The following is a 5168-nucleotide window of genomic DNA, read 5'->3' as shown; positions in this document are numbered from 1 at the left end:
TTGTTGTGTCTTGTTGCTTTTCTTCTTTTGTCTCTCCTCTATCCACTCACCCCAACCGGTCGAGGCAGAAGGCCGCCCACCAAGAGCCGGGGTCTGTCGGAGGTTTCTTCCGTTAAAGGGAGTTTTTCCTCCCCACTGTCGCCAAGTGCTTGCTCAAGGGGGATTTGTTGGGTTTTCCCTATGTAATAATATTGATAACAGTAAGGTCTAGACCTTACTTTGCAAAGTGTCTTGAGATGACTTTTGTTGTGATTTGGCGCTATACAAATAAAATTTGATTTGATTTTTGATGGTCTCATGTGATGTCACATCCTTGTTCACTTGTATCCCCACCACAGACGCTGTCAAGGCAGTGAAGAAGAGACTCCTGAAGGATGACACGCTGAACAGCTGGACTAACTTCACCCCAGACCATGTATGCACTCTGCTGGAACTTTGTTTAAACACTACCTACTTCCAGTTTGGGGGGCACTTTTATAGGCAGCAACTTGACTGTGCTATGGGCTCCCCAGTGTCTCCTATAGTTGCCAACCTGTACATGGAAGAATTTGAGGAGAAAGCCCTGTCTTCCTTTACTGGTACCACTCCCAGCCACTGGTTCCGCTATGTGGACGACACATGGGTTAAAATCAGGACCCGGGAGGTAGAGGTTTTCACCAAGCATATCAACTCTGTGGATATCAACATCAAGGTCACTCGTGAGGATGCCAGAGATGACTGTCTGGCCTTTTTGGATTGTGCAGTCCACTTGGGAGGGGACAGAAGCCTGAAGGTAGAAGTATATTGAAAACCTACGCACAAGGACCAATACCTGCTTTTTGACTCACACCATCCACTTCAACACAAATTGGAAGTCATCAGAACTGCAGAAGGGGCCAAGAAAGAGAATCTACACATCCAGAACTCCCTTAAGGCTTGTGGATACCCCAAGTGGGCCTTCACCAAAGCAAAGAAGAGGCCCAACACCAACAGTGAGAAACCAGAAACAAGAGGGGATAACACTGTCATCCCTTATGTGGCTGGTGTATCAGAGAAGTTAAAATGGCTCTTTCGCACTACAATATCCCAGTTAACTTTAAACCAGGGAACACCCTGCAGCAGAGACTGGTCCACCCAAAGGACAAAACACCCAGACATAAACAGAGTGATGTGGTGTATGCAATTAACTGTAGTCAGGAGTGTAGTGACTTGCACATTGGTGAAACTAAGCAGCTGTTTCACAAACGCATTGCCCAACACAAGAGGGCCAACTCCAGTAGACCAGAGTCAGCAATCCACCTCCACCTGAAGGTCAAAGGGCATTCTTTTGAGGACAATGAAGTCCAGATCCTCTCCAGAGAACATCACTGGTTTGAGAGAGGAGTCAAAGAAGCTACTTTTGTCCAAGTGATCCCCATCACTAAATAGGGGTGGACTAAGACACAACTTGTCATCCATCTACAACTCTGTTTTGAGATCCATCCATCCATTTTCTTCCGCTTCTCTGTTTTGAGATCTCTACCAAAAACATGCCCACCCTAATTCACACCAAGACAATAGGCACTGGTCCACAGGTGAGGGTTCAAAGACAGGTAATGACGCTCACTGATACTGGGTAATAACGGCTAAGTCGTTAGGGGACATTGTTGGCCATCAAAGGACTGAAACACCACCGATGGGGATAAATATCTCCAACTCAACACCAGTCGAGCAGAACTGATGAAGCCTCTTGAATGAGAGGTGAAATGTCATCGACCTAAAAACATAGTCCAGTTGATCTTTTTTTCTAAGTTTTTTCAACCAATGATTAATAAAGAAAAGACAAACAGTGTAGTAGGAGTAAATATAATGGCAGACGTCATACTCAGTCCCCTTGTTATGGTTGAACCCACACACTTAGCCTGGGTGCTGTATATGGCTGAACAGAACTAACAGGAAATACTACAGAGTATAAGGTTTTACCAATGCTGTGGTTTTATTAAAATAGCAGAATGCAACTTTTCTTTAGCATTTTTGTAGTTGAGTCATTCCCCAAATCAAATCATAAGGAGGAGTGATGTTGTCCACAGCTTCTGTGACCCAGAATCATCAAACAGCCTGGCAACAGTGCAGAGATATTCCCTTTTTAAAGTTTCATCCTTCTAAAAATCAGACAAGGCCATCGCGATAGCTCACAGCTGTCAGTCAATGCATGAAGCTTGAAGCTTTATTTTATTGTCATTGTAACGTGACACGTACAACAAAATTTTGTCCGGAGCCGAGGTTTCCAGGCCGCTGCGAGCATACGCACCGCCATCACGTGCAACTTGGGGGGTTTAGTGTCTTGTCCAAGGACACTTCTACATGTGGACTGCATGCACTGAGATTTGAATCTTCAACTTTCTGGTTGGGAGACAACTGCTCTACCCACTGCACCACTGTTGCCCCCGCAAAGCGTGTTTGTGTAAACTATTGCATTGCCACTTTAGCAAGTAGAAAACCAAAGACAGCACAACAAACAGCATGGAGGCAATAATGAGTCTGTTTGCATTTACACTCCAACTAAAAGTGCACCTGAACTCATTTGTCTGAGCCAGTGGCCCCCTTATGCTGTGAGAGAAAACTCTCATTTTCAAGTTGGACCATATGAAGATTGTTAAAGATAAGGACATTCACCTTTATTGGCCAAGTATGTTGCATACAAGGAATTTGTTTCCAGTACAGAACCGATGGCAGCCATCTACGGTGCCACCTCACACCAATGGCTTTAGCCATTGGGGGAAACGGGGGGGTTCAGTGTCTTGCCCAAGGACACTTCGACATGTGGACTGCTGGGACAGAGATTTGAACCTTCAACCTTCTGGTTGGGAGATGAATGCTCTACCACCGCACGACTGTCACCTCCCAAGATAAAAATAAATAAATAAAATTATAAGTCTTTCGTGTGAAAAGTAACTAAGGTTTGGACTTATACTAATAAATCATAGACAACTCATTTCCAGAGTATGGCAATATGTTGAGGACGCAAACTTAGCAAATAGTGTCCCTAAATCAGTCACCATTAGCATACCTCTTGGCTCTTGTTCATTCAATTAATTAAATTCAATATCCTAAGTCAAAGTCTCATGTTGTACTATCTATTATCATTCATTAAGAATGAAAAGGTTTTACACTACAGTGTGCTGCATATAAACCAGCACTGAGCATAAATAAATAAATTAAACAAGATGAAAGAAATCAAACATTTTGGAAGGTGTGATTATCATTTTAACTGCATTGTTTACCCACACACATATCTTCAAACACTGCAGAGGTCCTGAGAAGTTCAGCAGATGGGAGAGTAAAGCCTGCAGCAGGTGGCTTTTTTTTGTTCCCAAATACACCACTTCACTTTCATTATGTAAAAGTGGAGTTACAGCAAATGGGCTAGTAGAGCTCATTTTTACATTGATGGACACAATGCTCCTGCCAGCACCTGTACCACTGATTTACCACATTACATATTATCTTATGGATTATTTTAGGTTTCATACAATCTTGTTGAAAAATTAAATTCGTGTACTCATAAACAAGCAGTCACTGTTTACTCAGCAATACCTAAACATGGAGAAAACATTCATTTTGAATTGTAAGTTGTGCAACCTTTGCTCAAGAAGCCAGGTCTTGATCATTCTATTCTGAATAATTTCAGGCCTATTTCCAAGTTGTCCTTTATTTTGAAATTACTAGAGAAAGTGGTTTATAAACAATTGAAGTCTTTTTTAGATGAGCATAAGAGGTTTTTCAATCTGGTTTTAAAACTCGGCATAGTACAGAGTCAGCGTTGTTAAAGGTTTTTATGATCCTTAACAGAACACAAGGGTTAATGATATTTACCTGGCAACAAATGCTGGTGGCTATGTGATTCTTGTTTTGCTAGATCTGACCACTGCTTTTGACACAGTTGACCACAATATCCTAATATCTCGACTTAAGGAGCTAGGTGGCATCTGTGGTACTCCCTTAGAGTGGTTCAGGTCTTATCAGTTGGATAGGACGATGTCTGTCAGATTTGCTGGTGTTTAGTCCTCATCTATCGCAGTGGTATCTGGGGTTCCACAGGGCTCAGTTTTGGGGCCCCTGCTTTTCTCTTTATATTTACTTCCTCTTGGTTGGGTTTTTAGAAAACATGGTGTTTCTTTTCACTGTTATGCGGATGATGTGCAGATGTACATACCAATGAGAGGAAGGGACACATCATCAGTTGTATCATTATTGTCATGTTTCAATAACGTTAAGAACTGGATGGCTTAGAATTTATTGAAAATAAATAATACAAAAACTGTGGTTATAGTGTTTGGCTCAAATAATTTTGCTGACTCTCCCCCAGTTGATCTGGGTTGCTTGCAGCAGTATGTGCAGTCGACTGTTACAAGCCTAGGTGTAAAAATAGATTCCAATTTTAGATTGGAAGATCAAGTGAACGCAGTTGTAAGGGCTAGCTTTTTTCACCTTCGACAGCTGGCAAAGGTAAAGCCTTTTCTTTCACGGCAGCACTTTGAGACAGCAATACATGCATTCATTACATCTCGCCTGGATTATTGTAATGCGCTCTATTTTGGGCTTAGACGTCCCTTGCCCATCTTCAGAGAGCTCAAAATGCAGCTGCTCATTTACTTGTTGGGGGGCGCAAAGGGGAGCGTATCACTCCCATTTTGGCTTCTCTTCACTGGCTGCCGGTGTATTTTAGAATCCATTTTAAGATTCTTTTATTTGTTTATAAGTCTTTAAATTGTTTGGCCCCCTCTTATTTTACAGAGTTGTTGCGTCCCTATAGTCCTTCTCGGTGCCTCAGATCAGCTGATCAGCTGCTTCTGGAGATACCAAGGGCTAGGCTGAGACTTAGGGGGACAGGGCTTTTGCTGTGGGGGCTCCAAAGTTGTGGAATGCATTGCCCCTATACATCAGGCAGGCCCCCTCATTGTCCACTTTTAAAGTGTATTTGAAAATTCATTTGTATCTTTTGGCATTTGATCCAGTATGAGGCTTTGTTTTGTTGAGGTTTTTTGTTTTATGATGGGTGGTTGTTTGTCAGGTTTGCTCAGCTGCACTTGCCTCTCTCACCTCTCTTACTCTGTCTTTCCACACCGATTACTGATCACGCACACCTGTTTCTCACTCCCTTCTCACCAGCTGCACTTGATTAGACCATTGGCTGGTTAGACTTTGTT

General features: G+C 42.6%; 1 pseudogene; it reads left to right on the top strand.

Annotated features, from left to right (window-relative positions):
- LOC109951384 (uncharacterized) overlaps positions 1–5168 on the top strand; it is a 12094-nt pseudogene that overhangs the window by 4755 nt on the left and 2171 nt on the right.

This window comes from Monopterus albus, unplaced genomic scaffold, assembly GCF_001952655.1.
Source record: "Monopterus albus unplaced genomic scaffold, M_albus_1.0 scaffold383.1, whole genome shotgun sequence".
NCBI classification, from domain to species: domain Eukaryota; kingdom Metazoa; phylum Chordata; class Actinopteri; order Synbranchiformes; family Synbranchidae; genus Monopterus; species Monopterus albus.
This window is presented reverse-complemented; position numbering and strand designations above follow the sequence as displayed.